Source organism: Marmota monax, unplaced genomic scaffold (assembly GCF_021218885.2).
Source record: "Marmota monax isolate L192 unplaced genomic scaffold, Marmota_monax_Labrador192_F-V1.1 WCK01_AAM20220418_F8-fsc00098, whole genome shotgun sequence".
NCBI lineage: Eukaryota > Metazoa > Chordata > Mammalia > Rodentia > Sciuridae > Marmota > Marmota monax.
In genome coordinates this window covers 3,772,919-3,791,641 of record NW_026694639.1, presented here as the reverse complement: position 1 = coordinate 3,791,641, position 18,723 = coordinate 3,772,919, and the positions used below count along the sequence as shown (strand labels likewise).

Here is an 18,723-nt window from a genome sequence, read left to right as displayed (position 1 = left end):
ATAACAAAGTGACAGTGTTCGGGGAACAAAATAACAGTCAATATTAATATTAATGAGACCTGGTTCAAATACCTTTACTCTTTAACAAGTTAAAACAGCAACAAAATCCAGGTGTGTGGGCCTGTGCGTTTATTTCAAGAATCTAGTTGGAATTGCAACAAACCTTATTTTAAAACATACTATAGTGGCTACTGCTATTTTATCACACATGAGATTAAGGTGAAGTGCCCCAGCACTGATGGCAGTGGCCTGACCCAAGTGCCAAAGAATCATGTCTGTTCATGTATCTGAATAGCTCACAGCTGCATAGTTCATGTTTTATTGAAACCTGAACTGACTTTATAACTTAGGGCTCTTCTAGAGCTATGCAGAAAAGCCAGCCAAGTAAGACACACGCAGCAAAAAACCACAGCAACTTATTCTTATGGCTTCAATATGGAAACTTACTGAAACATAAAACTTCACATTCTCCCAGGAGAATTTCATCAGCTTTCTTCTAAATGTGATACTTGATTACGTGGCATGCACTGTGTGGGGATTTGGTAGTGCTCTGTGGAATTTGCTTTTATCATTTGCTTCCTTCATATTTACTTTTCAACAGTCTTATAATTTAGGAACAAACTTTATATTATTATAAAATATAGAAATTAAGCCATTTTGATATATTAATATCAAGGCATGTAGAACTCCTATGTTTCCTTTGACTGATTCCTGTGAAGATTCAAGTATGTTTTTCAACACAAACGAAAGAACATATGCTTATTTTCAACATATATGCATATTTTGGAGCTCGGGTGTGACTCCATGATAGAGTGGTTGCCTAGCATAGACAAAGTCCTGGTTTTTATCCTCAGCACAGCAAAATCAATCAATCAGTTATGTTTACAGTCATATAATCACATGGATTGTGAAGGACAAAAATCTTCCATAACATGTATTGAATTTATATCCATGAGTTTTAGGAAAATCATTTTATTTTAGTAACATGATACCTATTTTTAATCATCATTACAAAGGCTTCTCTCTGTGTGGAACCATATTGGATTTTACCTTGCTCTTGAGTTTGAAAGTATCTTATCCATAGGACAAATCCAACAGGGGCAGGAATTCTGCTTTACCCTTCATCTTTGAACATATTTCCAGTTTATGGGTATGGTCCCTCTGACTCAATGTTCTCTGCTTATCAGGATGGTCCCTTTCTGTGTTACCCCCACACCAAGTCCAGCAACATTTAGCCTTTTGCAAAATCTTCCTTGACCACCTTTTGCCTACTGCCATGATCTTTCATTTTCAAAGCATTCCCCACTGCTCTGGGAATGATTACAGCTCAATGGTTGGTAACTCATTCTATTTAAACAAATGAATTGCAAAATCCTGAGAGCACAGCCACTGAAGTTTTAGTCTTTGCCTGTCCTTCTCAGGTCTTTGCTCAATGAAGCAACAAGATGGTGCCTTCCAGAGGCCCTTGTTAAGAGTTGCCTGTCATAGAATAGCTATGATGTATTATATGCATGGTCTTCAGTCTGATTTGAAGAATCTGTAATCAAAAATCTTATATATATTCATGCAAGTGGACATAAAGGCATGCAACAGTTGAACAACAATTTAATGGTAGCATAGTAAATATGGGATGGTCTTGATGACAGATCACAATAATTATATATAGTAGCAGATACCATTTATTGAACATCAGACCAATATTGTTTCATTTCACTCTTGGCGCAACCATCTGAGTTAATGTGAGTCCCATTTTAATAAAGGACTAATGGAATCTCCCAGAAATGACCAAAGCACCTGATGACTCACTCTGTTAGTTACAGAGTGGGAATTTGAATCTAGGTTTGTGTACACACAAAACTCACATGCTTACTTCCCCACCTCCATACCCAAGTCCACACTCACTCTAACAATGAAATGGAGATTGTATTTTACTGAGACATATGGGTAGTGCCTGCAATAATTCTCTAGAAAAATAAAATAAATATTATTCTTAGAATGGAGAGATATGATACTTAAACTATTCTAGTAATAATGAGTGAATCAGGGAAACCTCAGAACCAAAAAGCCATTTTTTTAGAGAACTTATAGTGAAGAGCAGCACTATTTTACAGGTTGTATATTTTATATTTTTCCTCCTGTATTTCTTGCTGTCAATCAAATGACAGATACTTTTTATTAAAGAGATGCAATTGAAACAATGTAATATTTGTATGGAGAAACTGATATTGTTTTTCTTTCCTTTGATGTTTGCTTTAGTTATAAATGGGAAAAATAATATGGTACTTTGAAATGTTTTCAAGAGTAAGAACAAATTTTTAAAATACAGTTAGGGTTTTATGACATCAGAGAGTTAAACAGGTTAGTTTTTCCTCACTAGCTGCTTGTGCCAACCCAAATCCTTTATGAATGGGAGTCAATGGGAAGTGGTGATAATCTTTTATTTTTCATTTTATGGGTCAGCTAAGTGAGGCTAATCAAGGTTCAGTAGTAAGTCTAAATTCAGAAGTAAGTGTGTGAGCTAGGACTTTAACTCAAGTGTTCTGAAATTAAGATTGAAATGCCACACAATCAGTTTGGTTTCTGTCTCTCAGTGGATGATGTTTAAATGTTGTTTATCTGGAATAAGTAGACAGCAGCCTTTTCTGGATTCAGGAAGAATTTATTTTTAATATAACTATGTTTACTTTTGATAACAGTTTTTATTTTTACCCACATTTGAACTCATTCACATTCGGTATTAAATTTCTCATTCAATTTAAATGCATTACTTTTCAGACCACTGAAAATTTAAAACAAAAATAAAACAGGTATTTTGAAATAGAAGAAAGGTTCCACAGCATAAAAGTTAACTTGGTTTAAAAATATATTTAATCTTATTCCCATCATTTTACTTATTTTTCTAGTTACCTGATTTCTGATGGGGTTAATTAAAGACAGATAACATGCAGATGTGAGCATACTGAAAGAATTTTTGATGAATTTTAAAATTTGCTTTGTGTTTGACAGTTTTTTTTTTTTTTTAGTTAAAAGTCTATCTAGCCTCATCAAGAAACAAAAGATCTTTACATCTTTTCAGCTAGCCATTTGAATAAAATACAGGAACACCTGCTATCTGAGGAATATTAGCCTCCTTTGGAAGTACTCCATCTGTAATAAACAGTTGATATTTTAATCAAGATGACTGCATGCTTTGGGGAATTTAAATATATTTAATTGAAAGCATTCAGGACTATCCATTATGTAGTCATGATAGAGCACATAATATATTCAAGCCAGAAGTGGAAAAAAAATAATGTATTTCAGGAGAGCTCTCCTGATAGAGCAACCTAGTTATGCTGAAAGGCCATAATTAAATTAGTTCATTGTTTTATCTTGCTTAGTGTTACAGAACATTTTAGAGCTGGTGGGGTTGGTTTCTTCAAAATAAATTTAATCTGAGCTATTCATTTTACAGAAGATGGAAGTAAGAGTAAGAGGTTATATTTCTTACCTCCATGCATGTTTATTTTAAGAAAAAATTAGGATATGAATACGAATTTTCTGCCTTCTAATTTAGGGCTCTAAATTGACTTCCTGGAAATTTCATCTAATCATTGTCATATTCAAGATGGAAATATAGTCTCCCTATTCATGTGTTTGTATCTATGGATTAAAGCAACCATGGATCAAAACATTAAAATAAAATTGCATCTATACTAAACTGTATACACACTTTTTGGGGTCATTATTCCCTAAGCAATATGGTATAACAATGACTTCCATAGTATGTACATTGTTAGAGATGATTTAAGGTATGTGAAAGGATGAATTTGCTAATATGCAAATACTCCTCCATTTTATACAAGAGACTTGAGTATCCATGGATTTTGATATTCTTAGAACCAATCCCCTGTGGATACTGAGGGATGACTGTACAGATTTTGTTAAGAGGACCGTGGAAATGGTCAACTGATTAAACAACAGTCTAGTTTCCATTGCTTACTTAGAAGACTGTGTTCATGCTGGGAAAACCTTATCCTAAATGTAGCAAACAGTGAGTCTTAGTTGGACACAAGGATCTATGACTTAAAGATAAGAGCTCTCTATGCATCAGCCCTCAAATACCTACCTCCATTCATGCTTACTACAACCCCCATGTGAAATCTACAACTAGTTGTTAATAATATGTGTGGGTAACCATTAGAGTACATTGGAGATATTTTTTAAAAAATCCTTTACCCCTTTTTTTTTTGATTTCCTTCAACCTACTGAATATCTAATGTTATTTCAGGCAAATTATTGGCATTGGATTCATTATTTAAAAAAAAAAGATTGTAGATGATATCTGCATGGGAAAAAATCAGTTTTTCAAAGAGCAACATGGATTTTGGACTGTATATCAACTAAACTAAATTTTTAGTGCCAGATTTAATTATCCTTTTAAGAATTGTTTCTGTACCTTAACAATCTGATCTGCATAGTTTGGGATGTAGAATAGTATTAAACTTGACCAAATGAATAGATAAAAAGGTGACCTTTGCATTTCAGGCTACATTCATGTCCGATATAAAGTACGCAGAGTTTAAATAAGTCACCATGAGATCACAATGCCCTGGTTTATATATATTTTAAAATTATTTTCCCATGTTCTTTCACAGAGCCTTCCCTGCTACCAAGCAGAACTCTGAAGCCTTCTTACCACGAAGTCTCTTTTGTCAAAAAGAAAATATTCTGCTAAGAGGTTAACACTTTAGTTTAATTAATCCCAGGAGATTTTTTGCTTTACAAGTAAATCATATGGTTAGTTCTAGGAAATCATATTCTCACTACTATTGCTTTCTTTATTTCTACTTTCACCTGTGCTACAACTACTCGGGCACCAATTTGTACTTACTGACTCATTTTTCCATAGAATGTGCTATCTCTTTGCCCATGTTAACTCATTTAATCTTCAAAATCAACTTTCAAGGGAGACAGTTTTTTTTCCCCAACTTTGCCAACCATGAAATTGAAGTCCAGGTCACATAAAATTGTATAATCAGGAATAAAAGTCAATTCTTTCCCCCAATATCTTGGATCTTAACAATTATAATCAACCCCTGACCTTAGAATGTAAAACATTCTGATACCTGGGAGCCAAGATATGACTGTTCATCAAAGTTCTCCAGGGGCTCTGAAATCCTGAAAGTGAGATTTCCTTCTCAAAAATATTAATTAATCCACAGACCTGTTTCACACATGTTAAAAGAGGAAAGGTACATTTTATATCCATCAGCTTCTGCAGTAATATTTGTTTTCTTTCTTAAATTTTTTAGTTGACAATTAGTTATTATACATATTTGTAAGACGTAGTGTGATATTTCAGTAGATGTGGTCACTGTATGATAGCCAACTCAGGATATTTAGGTTATCCATCCTCTCAAAACTCTATTTTGTTCTGGTTAGAGTGTTTGTTTTCTGTCCTAGCTTATCTTCTAGTATTAGAATCTGTTTATCTAGATTATTCTCCATCATATCCAATATAATTTCAAAAAAATTGAAATTGCATTTAACAGCTACAGGTTAATGTTGATGAGGAAAGAATGAACTAAAAACCAGTTATCAGATAGTAATTAAGGATATAATATTAATAGTAATAAATTAATTAAGCATTTATTTTGCCCCTTAATAGTTTGTATCATATATTTTATAAATAATACTGTGAATCTGTTTTTGTTATTTAACAGAGAATTGCTTATTTTTATTGTTTTTATTGTAATTTTCAAAGGTTTGTGACATATTAACTTTTGTTTAGCTTTAACTTGACTTCATATCCATATTTGTTAAATAACCTTTTCATGTAATTTTATTTACACTAAATTGTAATTATCAATTTTACATGCAAATTAGCAATTGGTATAAAACTAGTAATAGCAATGTAATTAAATTTAAAACTAATTTAAAACATTTTAAATAGTAAGAAAAACAATAGAAAAATTAAATCCTTGAAGATTATTTTAATGAGCTTTCCATTTTTGCTACTAGATATTCATTCACAAGTTGACAGTATTTTGTTGGCAGGAATTAGTGTAATGACAAATTGAATGACTTCTAGGATCAAATAGCAAAGTATAAATTTTTACTTGAATTTTAATAGCCCAAGTTACACAAAAAGTTAGAGGATCAATCATAAATACCTTTGATAAGACAGTGAATAGCAGCCAATAGGCACACAAGGCCAACTTTTGTGATACAAAGTCAAGATAGGGCAATCATTCAATCAAAGTCATCTGTTTGCCAACATGTTGTAGGACTTAGGTTGCACCTTAATGTTGTAAGCACCTTACTATCTCTGTGTCAGTGTTTCTCTTGTGATCTCTAAGAAAACCCAACAAGGTCAATTTTGAGGAATAAGGCCTTTGGGGGTAATGTCAAGCTTTGACAGAACACAATCCACTGTGATATCTAAGATTTTACTTTACTAATAACCAATTTTGTCCCAAGTTGGGAGGGAAGGCTCCTACTGCTATGTGCCTCTCTCCAGGTCCCATCTGTGGTGCTCTGAGAACCCACTTTCTCTTGTGAGGGACATCATTCTTCTTCTTTCCAGAGAACAAGCTTTCCAACTTCATAGCATCACTAGACTTAGTATTTCTCTTAAAATATTTCTTATCAAGCAAATGTGACCATATATTATATGTATGTGTTTATTTTCCATGCTCTTATCCAAAGCTTTTCCTTATCCATCGCCTTCTAAAATCAATGTATTTTCTGACACTGGAAAGACTCTGTTCTTCCTACCATCTCTTCCCCAATACACATACACAAATTCTCTTTCTCTCTCTCTCTCTCCCCCCTCCCACCCCCTTGGCATATTCAAAATCCTGGACATCTTTCTAAACTCAGCTTAAATACTCTCTATTATGGTGCCTTTTAACTCCATCACTACCTTGAAGGCATGATACAGTTACAGTCTATTTTGTCCCCCATGATGAGTGTCTTAGTGTAGGCACATAAAATATTTCTTACAAAAACAATAAGACAGTCAACATATCTAAAGGAGGTTATATATAAATGAGAGAAAAGTATTTAGACATGTAATAAAAATAACTTATAAAGTAAAAGATTTATAGGAAAGTTTTAAATGACAGCTGACAATGGAATTACTTATACAGTCTAGAAAGAATCTAGGTTCTATATAAAAAGACTATTTTCATGGTGCTGATTTAAAGCCCTATGTCATGGAGTGGTCAATATCACTCCCTCAAGAATGGAAAAATAAAAGCTGTTGAAAGTGGACTTGGCTGAATTATTATTTCTTTTTATGAATTAGACCACCTATTTATGGATTTCCTTTATGGACCAGACCATATGTATTAAGGATTTACCATTAGAAAGTCTGTGGATAAATCACTGAAGACTTCAATATGGCTTTCAAGTGCTGATAAATATTATTTTCCGTTCACATGATGCCATTTACTGCATCCCAGAGATGACTCTCCTGCACAGCCTTGTCTTCTCTTTTGCCAACCTGTTGGTGGCAAGAGGACATACTTAGTGCTTCAGATTTATGAGCTGGGGGATCATTCTTCTGAGTGCTGGCAACTAAAATGACAAAGGGGCTTGAGGTTAAAAAGAAGGGTGAAATAATATTTTTTAAGTGAATTCATGGGTTTCTTTTCATCAGCATTCATGAGCCCCAAGGATTTTTAGGAGTCATATTTTTAATGAGTTATTTTGACTCTCTTTGACTTCACTAGGGGGATCATTCAGCAAATAAAATCTTACCAAGATGCATTTAACACCTGAATGATGACAGAATGGTGAGAAAATTCTTTTAGTCTTTTTTTTTAAATTTAAAAATTTGTTTTCAGAAAATCCCCCAAATTAGACAGTAAAACATTGAAATGAAAGACTTTATTGGCTTCATAAAATTGAAGTTCTTTTTCCTTTGTAATCAAAAGAAACACACACACACACACAGAGTCACATGCACATTGAAAAACAAAGTCACTTCAAATGGCATTAAACAAGCTAAGCTTTTTGCAAAGGAATTTGGTTTCTTTTGAGCTTTTTAACTGTCTTAGCAGAAGATAAATTAAGAACACAAATAATCAAAATTAGAGGCACATTTTTCCTTTTACATTTTGTTTCTCCATTTGAAAACAAATTATGATGGGAGCATATAAATGAAACTTTGCAATTTACTGTGTTTACTTAGATGTGGAGAGACTGTTAACAGTTTTATTTTTACAGATATATAGTCAGCAGTGATTTTAGATTGCATTTATGCTTTTTTATTAGTACTCTATTCATATAGTGCTAATAAATATCATTTGAGAGAACTCATAGAATAATTTAAACAGATAATTCAGTACTTGAAAAATGTTTATAAAGTTTGAAAATAATTAAGGAATGAGTGTTGACTTGAAACTCAAGATCATTCTTCTTTGTCTAAGATGTAGTATCCTTTATTTCTTTCTAGAAATTCCAATATATGTTACTTCCTTTAAAATAACACCTTTTTTCTCTAAACTTTCCTGTTACAAATATATGCTATTTTTCAAAGTAACTTAGATACTGTTAACTTTGTAAGAAAAAAAATGTATTAAATGCAAACATAGCTAAACAGAGAACAGAGTCTAACAGTGGTAAAGCAGTAGCACATTGTTCTGAATGACTGACAAATCTATACTTTAGAGTCATTTAATTTTCTTAGATCTCTGGGGGAAATGGTAGTTCTATATTATATCTTATTTTCCACACATATAATGCAAATGCTTAAAATTCTGTTTCTGGAATAATTGCTTTGTTTTCAAAGCCAGTATTTCAGAAAGTTCTGTTAAGTTTAGTAACTTCAATGTGAAAGTCAGAATCAGAATCATAGAAGGCATGGCACACAATTCATCCATATGCATCACTTATATACCTTCTCATATATTATTATCTTTCTGAAAGTATATGAAATAAAATACACAGACAAGAGACATTAAATTTACTTTTCCTTATAATTTGCTAGGAATATGGAAATAGATGGCCTACGTATGGATTTAACTAAGTAACCAGGATTTTGGTCAGAAGGTATTCCCTAATGCCACCAAAAAAATCAATCACGTGAAAGGTAAAATGTGTGAAAATAATCACAATTTAAAATGAGGCATTAGAAATGAAGCATTTAAAATGTACATTACCCTAATTTTCTTAATACTTCTTAATTTGATAAGAACTCTTGAGACAACTTCCTTATTATTTTGATAAAGGAAGTAAGAAATACTAATGGGATTCAGAGAAAGCAGTATGAACAAAATCATTACCTTTTGAAAATTTATGTTTAACAAGAAAGGCCAGCCCTTTCTCCCTTTGAAATACCACCATTCTCTGATGTTTTTGAGAATGTTTTTAAAACCACTTCTGAGTGGTTCACTGAGATCTGCTTCAAAATTAGTTTTTTTTCCTTCTGATATTCCTGATAATAGCTAGAGCCATTGATTATTTTGTTCTGGTTGCTGCCTGAGATTCTGAGACCCACGTTTGATAATCTGCTGCAGTCACATGCTGCCTTCAACAAAGGTTTAATGAGAGGAAGACCACGTTGCATTTTAGTCTCATTCATTAAATCAAAACAAAAACACCAGTGTAATCCTCATGTGTGCTCCATAGTCTTTTATAGAAGGGTTAAACGTAACTATAGTGTTAAAAGCTAGGAAAGACTGACTATGGCTTTATTCAGAATATGAAAAGAAAGAAAATTCCTCACTCTTTCACACTTGTATTTTCTCCAGTGCAATATTCCCAGCCTCCCTTTTGCATCAATCTTGATCCTCCTTTGACTCTTTTCAAGAAATCATGTTCTCTATTCCAATGCACAGGCCAACTGCAGCTTCAGGTAACACATCCCCTATACGTAAAGATTACTCTTGCCTTTGGATGCATTTTTCTCCTTATTACTAGATCAAGAAAGACACTGTGACCTCTGCAGCTCATTTCACAAAGTATAAAGTATTTAATTGACATGGTACCATCGCAGGCTTCTGGATATGATGAAAGATCACTGGCCATGAAGCCAGAGAGACTTGGATTTGAATCCCAGTTCTGCCATTTAATACTTGTTATTTGGGCAAATTACTTAGCATCTCTAAGCTTTCTTCTCTGAACATATAAAATAATGACCATAATATGAGTTACAAATAGTTGTCAGGGTCACCAAATGCTGTAATAATGTGTGTGTGCTTTTGAAACAAAAAAAAGCATTTAAAATTATTTTTTCTATTAATTCCTCCTGAAAGGTGAACATAGAAAAGAGAGAAAAAAATAAAACTCAGAATATTTATTTTGCTCTTCCATTAAAATGGATTAGACAATATTAATAGATGAATCATCCAAAAACGTGTGCTGTGCTACTTTCTTTTTTTTTATTGGTTGTTCAAAACATTACAAAGCTCATGACATATCATCTTTCATACATTTGATTCAAGTGGGTTATGAACTCCCATTTTTACCCCAAATACAAATTGCAGAATCACATCGGTTACACATTCACATTTTTACATAATGCCATATTAGTGACTGTTGTGCTACTTTCTAAATGGGAGTTTTCATTGCTTTTCCACCTAAATGTCCTTCCCCTGGAGGGTTGACCTCACTCTGTGTGTTTGTTCTCACTCCTTGTCTGTTTGGATGGCTTTGCATAGAGCTTTGTTCCTGCATTCACTGATAGCTGGGCCATGAGATCTGCCAGGCTTTCAGCTTACAGACAAACTATCATTGTCTGCTTCCCACAACCTGCTAAAGGGGTTTGTCATTTCAGGAGATAATGATAGAAAAGCACGATGTTGTCAGGGAGTAAGTTACTCATGATAAATAAATATCCAGGTACAACTGAGATGTTTGTTTTCAAAACAAAGAGTATTGAGGTCTGTGGACATGTTTCATTAAAAAAACATTATCCTCCTCCTCTCACATGACGAATGTTCAAACCATCACCATACTTCACAGACAGAGGACTTTCTCATGATGGAGTGCCACCCACAACTCATTTATGAGCTCTGTACTGAGGAAACATACATCCTGGCTTTGTTATCTAAGTGCCAATTCTCTGTAAAAGCACCAAATACAAGGAGGGTAATCAAATGGTTAATATGATATAAGATCTTTTAAAAATTTTCACATACATCACTTTGGGGTGGGTCTATTTTTCATTTCGGAACATGTGTGTTGTTTTCTATTTTCAAATGGGAGGGGTCTATCTTCCTGATGAAGTCTAACTCTTCTACCTCTGGGCTTCATTCTACCCTCATCCCAGGATCTGGCTGTCCATGAGTCAGATGAAATCATGAGGTTTAAAGCCACCATCAAGTGCTGCCTTTGTAAATGAAGAGCTAGCTCCTCCGTAGTATTAAAGCATAGAGTAATGGGAAAAAGACATACATAGGTATTACATCAAAGAGAAAATACAGATGCCCACTAAACATATAAAAACGCTCTACCAATATAATGATCAAGATCATGCAAATCACAACTGCAGTGAGATCATTTTATGCCCAACTGTTGAGCAAAAATTAAAAAGCAGTACCAGGAATTGCCACGGAGGTCAAATGAGCAATGAAAAATGTTTGTATTCTCTTGGTGGGACTTTAAATTGGTAAAATGATTTCAGAAAATAATTTGGCAATAACTTAAATAGAAGGTACACATATCTTGTTACATAGCCATTTTCCTCCTTTGTATATTCTCTAAAAAAATATTTGTTAGTGTGTCAGGGAAACATAAACAAAAGTGTTCAAAGCAGGGAGTTTACAAAAGCCATAAACTATGACCAACTTGAATGTCACTCAGTGGGTGGAAGATTGAATGTGGTTGTTTCCTCAGCACAAAAGGGAGGTCAGAGGTCGAACTTCCCCACATGGATTCTCTCCATCATCACAAACTTTTTCCCAGCCTCAGTCCTTCCCTTCAGCTTTGACTTTCTCTTTATAAAGAATCACATATTCTATCCCTCCAATGAACAGATTCCATTAAATATTGTGTGATATGTTCAGAGAATGAAAATAAAATAATACCTTACTGAATTGTATCAGCAAATAAAAACTCAAACAGTATTGCCAGGCACGGTGGCTCATGCTTATAATTGCAGCAACTCGGGAGGTAGAGGCAGGAGGATCATGAGTTCAAGGCCACCCTCAGCAACTTAGTGAGACCCTAAGAAACGACCCTGTCTCTAAATAAAAAGGGCTGGGAGTGTTGCTCCGTGGTTAAGTACCCCTTGGTTCAATCCCTGGTACAAAAAAAAAAAAAAATCAACATATAACTAGAAAATGGGGAAAATACATGAAGAGACATTTTATTGGGAATAATACAGATTTAGAAATAACAAACAAATCATCAAAATGTGTTATATATTAGACATTAGGAAATACAAGTAATTTCCACGATACAATGCCAATACACACTAACAAAATGACTAAAATAAATTGTAATGTCAACACAGAAATCTTAGGTCATTCATACATTTATAGCAATTGTGTTTGGCAGTTTCTTTTGAAAAGAAACTAAGCATGCAACTACCATATGATCTAGCAATTTTATTCTTAGTTGTTTATCTCAGAGAAATGAAGAATTATGTTCACATAAACAATGTGTGCAGCAGCAGCATTATTTGTAACAACCTGAAACTAGAATAACCCTCATGTACTTAAGTGAATGAATGGTTAAACATACTGTGGTATATCCATGCCATGAAATGATTCAGCAATAAAATGGAATAAGTTGTTGATAAACACAACAACCTGGGCAGAGCTCCAAAGAATTATACTCAGCCAAAGATGATTCCTGAAGACTGCAAATTGTATGATCCCATTCCTACAATATTCTTAAAGAGACAAAACCATAACAAATGGAAAACAGATAAGTGATTGCCAATCACTTAAGGAAGGTAGGGGTGGGGGAGAAATGAGTAGAGCTATAAAGGACAACATGAGCACACAAGAGATAAGAGCCATCCATATGGCAACAGATATGTCTGTTGACTATGTTAATGTTGATATCCTAGTTGAGATATAGTAAGATAGTTTTCCAATATGTTATCATTGGAGCAACTGATTAAGAGTATCATGGGAAACTGTGTGATTCTGAAAATTGCATGTGAGTCTACAACTAACTCTATATGAGAAGTTTAATTAAGATAATTGTATGTTTTTAAACTTAAGTCCTAATAATGATTTTGTTTCATTTTAAACTTTATAAATTGTATCTGTGAAAGTATTTATATCCTCTTAATCTGACAAAATAATCTTAGTTTACTATAGTCCATACTTTACTTAATTAGTGGTTTATTTATGTGTCTGTTTGAAACTATGTCCTTAAATTAATATATAGATAATGTCCTTGGCTGCTTAGAGTTTCTCATCAATTTTATTCCCACTTAAGTAACTCTTTAAAAAATTACAAATGTATTATTTTTATACTTTCTCTTCACATATTGCCTATCTTATTGCATGCCAAGCCTTAGATGTTAGCTAGTAGTAATGTAAATGGTTTTCGATATTCCATACCAAAGTTCAATTTAGTCGTTTTTTAAAGCCTAATTACAAATTACTCTAAATGAAACCTGAAGCAGTCCTTATGTATGTCAAGTCTAGAAAAATGGTCATTTTTCTCACTATAAAAACTAAGGTGAAATAATTTTCACTTTGAAATGAGGCTGTAGTCAGGCATTTCAAACCAAACGATTTGCAGAGTACAAGCCCATTTCTTGACCTCTGAAAATCTAAATTAAATCTCTCATCTAAGTGTGAACATTGTACATTTCAGGAAATGACCTTCATCATCAATACTGTGAGAGCAAAACCACACAGAAGCTACAGAACTCACTGCTTTCCTTCCCACATTCCCTTCTTTCCTTTTTTCCTTCCTTCCTATTTAGTGAGGACCTACTTTAAGCCACGTTGGAAATAAATGTCACAGGCTAGCAGCAATTACATGATTAATTCAATATTCTAAGAATTCCATTTAGTTTTCAGGATAGTTTAGAGGTCACAGGTTTAGACACATACTCTGTCAAAAATCAAATCTATGTATAGTAACACATATAAATGAATCTTCTTGCCCTAAATGTTTCCTAGCCACATAGTAGTCCCTTTTGAGACAATATATAACTGTAAGATTATTTTCCTAGATTAGTTTGAGGCACTCACATTTTCTTTATAATCATACTACAATTTTTCCAGAAAGCTATTTTCAATGAACATATGATTATTACAATATAAGTTTTGACAATGCTTTGATTAAGTTAAATAACTGACCATCATTTTGGGTAACAGTTTGTGGAAGAAACAGTTTTTAAATTATGTGGTAGCAATTGTTAATGACAATGTGAGAACCAATTCTGAATTTATAAGTTTAGGCTTGTAAAAATCTAAATTTATAATTTATAATTAAATTTATAATTTATAATCTAAATTTATATATAAAAAATCACTTAGACTCCATCATCCTACCATGCTCAGTAAAGATACAAAAAAACAGAAGCTAAAATACTTGGATTTGTGACTACAAATACTTAGTCTTATAAATCAGCAGTAGCAGCAACACTTAGCATTCACCCTGTACAGTCTAGTTTCAGTATTATCCAAACAATATGTAACACATAAGAGGCAACTAATAAATATGTCAGTGCACTATGGAAAAATAAATGTCAGCAAAGTCTTACTCCCCTCTTCCTATGAACTAGACACTTCTTCTTCCTGAATATAAATATATGATTTCATTTCATCTTAAAAGACACTGTTATTATGTGCTTTTATTCAGCTGAGCTAATATAGTTCCAGAGCAATCACTAACTTTTGAATCTTGGTTCCTAAATGGTTAAGCTGGGTTTAATTTCAGATAGCTCAGCTGCAGGATTAAAGTTCTTGACCACAACCTCAGATTGCCAATCATGTTGTAGGACTCAAAGTTTGCAAAATCCACACACAGCCTTCACCAAACATCTAGCAGTAAACAACTAAGGGACACTCCTATTTTCCTTGAATTCTTTCAACATAACAATGATTTGTAGTTTAGTACAAGAAAATTCTACTGTGTAATTACAGAATTAATTTTTTTAAAAATATAAGGCTTGTGAGAACTGAGTGTGCCCTCATAGTTTAGATATTTTTTTTTATTTCACACTGATCATTGCTTACAAAAATTACAAGCCATGCAACAGTATAAAAGAGTTTATGATAGAAATTTTTTCTCTTATAGAGGGCAAATGGGCTTGGACTCATACAAGGTGACTGCATACAGTGCATACTTAGTGAAAATGTTGCTGGAAAACTCTATCAACCAGGAATGGGGGGAAAAAAAAGTTGTTTGTCATCTGACAGTAGTCTTATGTGGGCTTTGAAAAAGTTTTGGAAATAACTTAAAAATTTATTTGTACAATAATTAAATAGGAAATCTAAATGTACATTATCTGCATAGTGGAAAGATACTTAGCTAAAAATCTGCTTTAAAACAAATTTAAGGCTACTAGAAATTTAGGGTGGACCCTGAAACCCTGTAAGCATACAGGAATGCCATCCAAACTCCTGCAATGAACTCATAGTAAAAGTGACATGCTGATATGGGCCACTAGGAGGCAGAGTCAGTCTCCCTGAAACCCCATTTCATTTCTGTTCCTTGTATCTTGCCATCTTTCTCCATGAAAACCCTACTCACTGTCACAGGGATGATCTGTGTATCCCTGTGTTCTCTGATATTAAAGTTAAGTGTATATTCTTAAGGAACTGAGCAAACTAAATCCCTCATTGTGTACATCAAATTTCATTTCATAGAGGAGGGGGAAAATCTCTGTGTAATATATTTTATGACATAATTTTATTCTTAAAAATTGAATTGATTTGATATAGTTGAAGCAAAAACAATAGCAAATAGTGATTTTGAAGTCTCTCTAAGTGCAAGCACACCATTGTGTACAGGACGGAATCTAATTTTGAATATTACGAAACAGTTATTCACTCCATTTTACACAACAACACTGAGATTCAAAGATATTAAATCTGTCTGGCTTCACAGTCCTAGATCCACTACTATGAAATAGTTTTGAAAGTTAGGGGCTGTTAATAATTTTATGTTGACTCTATTTTGCAAATCACCTTGAACTTTTAAATGGTGTTTTTATTAGTGTATTATGCATCATATTGACATCCAATTTGACATAATTGTACTGCATGAAACATAATTTGCTCCACTTTAGTTCTGAGGTCTGCCTCCCTTCTCCCTCCCCTTGATCCCTTTCTTCCTTCTATTTTTTATAATGTTTTTTTTTTTCTAACTGGTATACATCATACAGATATACATCATGGGGAAATTCACTATGGTATATTCCTGTATGTACCTAGCATATGTTGGTCAATTTCACTCAGCAGTTCCTCTCTGCTCTCATCCCTTCTTTCTCTGCCTCTATCCCTCCTATATTTTCATGAGATCCCCACTATTTTTTCCTTATGTGGCTGTAGCTTCCATATATAAGAAACCTTTGACCCTTTTTCCATTCATCTGTTGATATGCACCTAGGCTGACACCAGAACTCCGCTATTGTGAATTTTGCTGCTTTTAATAATGATGTGCCTGTGTCATTGTAGGATGCTGATTTTAATCCCTTAGGATAAATACCCAGGAGATAGATAGCTGGGTCATGTGGTGTCCCATTTCTAGTCCTTTTTGGAATCTTACTACTGCTTTCTAAACTGGTTGTAATAATTTTTGGTCCCAGGAAACAAAAGAGTGTACCTATCCCCACATCTTCTCCAACATTTGTTATTATTTGTTCTTTTGATAATTTTCATTCTAACTGGAGTGACATGAGGTCACAAGATCTTAGGATGGTTTTTATTTGATTTTCCTGATTACTAGGGATATTGAAGATTTTTCATATATTTGTTGGCCATTTGTATTTCCTCTTTTTTTTTAAATTTTTATTTTTGGTACCAGGAATTGAGTCAAGAAGCACTTAACCAAAAGCCACAACCCTGCCTTTTTTATATTTTATTTTGAGACAGGGTCTCACTGAGTTGCTTAGGGCCTCACTAAGTTGCTAAGGCTGGCTTTGAACTTTCAGTCCTTTTGCCTCAGCCTCCTGAGCCACTGGAATTACAGACATGCGCCATTGCACCCAGCTTGTATTTTCTCTTTTGAGAAGTGTCTGTTTAGTTCTATTGTCAATTTATTGATTATGTTCTCTCTCTCTCTCTCTCTCTCTCTCTATATATATATATATATATATATATATATATATATATATATATATATTATATTTATATTTATATGTGTGTCTGTTAAGTTTTTTGAGTTCTGTATATATTCTGGGTATTAATCCCCTGTCAGAGGAGCAGCTTGCAAAGATCTCCCTTTCTGTAAATCTTCTATTCTCTCTCTTCACACTCTTAGTCATTATCTTGTATCGATAATCAACTAGTTCTGTAAGAATTTTACAAGTACAGTTTACAAGTGTTGATAATCAGTAAATAGCATCTTCTAATTCACCTCTTCTCCCAAACACTCTACAGATCACAATTTCCTTGAAAATTGGGGTTTCATGATATGTCTTCTTTTTTTTTCCTTTTTTGTACACAACTTTAATTTTGGAGATGCAGACTTATTGAGGCATTGCTGTTACACCAGCTTTTTTTTTTTATCAAGTCTTCTTTTCAGTTTATTTTCGGTCATATATTTCTCTGGGAAAAAGAAAGTAACTAAAAACATTATTGAGATAGCTTTCCAAACTGACAAGGCATTATTTGAGATTTTAATGGGAGCCAATCTAGGCCATGACCTCAGGACTCTGCTTCTCAGACAGTGCTGATATGATCCCAGACACTTAAAAATTTATAGAGCAGTCCAAAGGGCCTTATAAGCAGCTTTGACAGAGAACTAAATATTCTGGAACTCAGCTGCACAGGCTTGAAGTCATTGCAATAAATCAAGACACCACCGTTGCTCTGATGTATGCCCAATGGCACATGGAATGAACACCATAACGTTGGGGAGAGGAAAAGCAACAATAGCTAATTAATTAATTACTTTTTTAATTTTTATTATTGTTCAAAACATTACATAGTTCTTGACAACCAACCTAGATGCCCTTCAATAGATGAATGGATTAAAAAAATGTGGCATTTATACACAATGGAGTATTACTCTGCACTAAAAAATGACAAAATCATGGCATTTGCGGGGAAATGGATGGCATTAGAGCAGATTATGCTAAGTGAAGCTAGCCAATCCCTAAAAAACAAATGCCAAATGTCTTCTTTGATATAAGGAGAGCAACTAAGAACAGAACAGGGAGGAAGAGCATGAGAAGAAGATTAACATTAAACAGGGACGAGAGGTGGGAGGGAAAGGGAGAGAGAAGGGGAATTGCATGGAAATGGAAGGAGACCCTCATTGTTATACAAAATTACATATAAGAGGAAGTGAGGGGAAAAGGAAAAACAAGGGAGAGAAATGAATTACAGTAGATGGGGTAGAGAGAGAAGATGGGAGGGGAGGGGAGGGAAAGGGAGGGGGGATAGTAGAGGATAGGAAAGGCAGCAGAATACAACAGACACTAGTATGGCAGTATGTAAAAATGTGGATGTGTAACCTATGTGATTCTGCAATCTATATACAGGGTAAAAATGGGAGTTCATAACCCACTTGAATCAAATGTATGAAATATGATATGTCATGATATGTCTTCAAAAAATGTATAAATGCACAGCTTTCTACACAATGATAAAA

At 33.7% G+C, this 18,723-nt stretch overlaps 1 protein-coding gene across 1 annotated transcript in view; it reads left to right on the top strand.

Annotated features, from left to right (window-relative positions):
- Nucleotides 1-18,723, top strand: part of Malrd1 (MAM and LDL receptor class A domain containing 1) — a 670,952-nt gene that overhangs the window by 388,392 nt on the left and 263,837 nt on the right. The window lies entirely within an intron of this gene.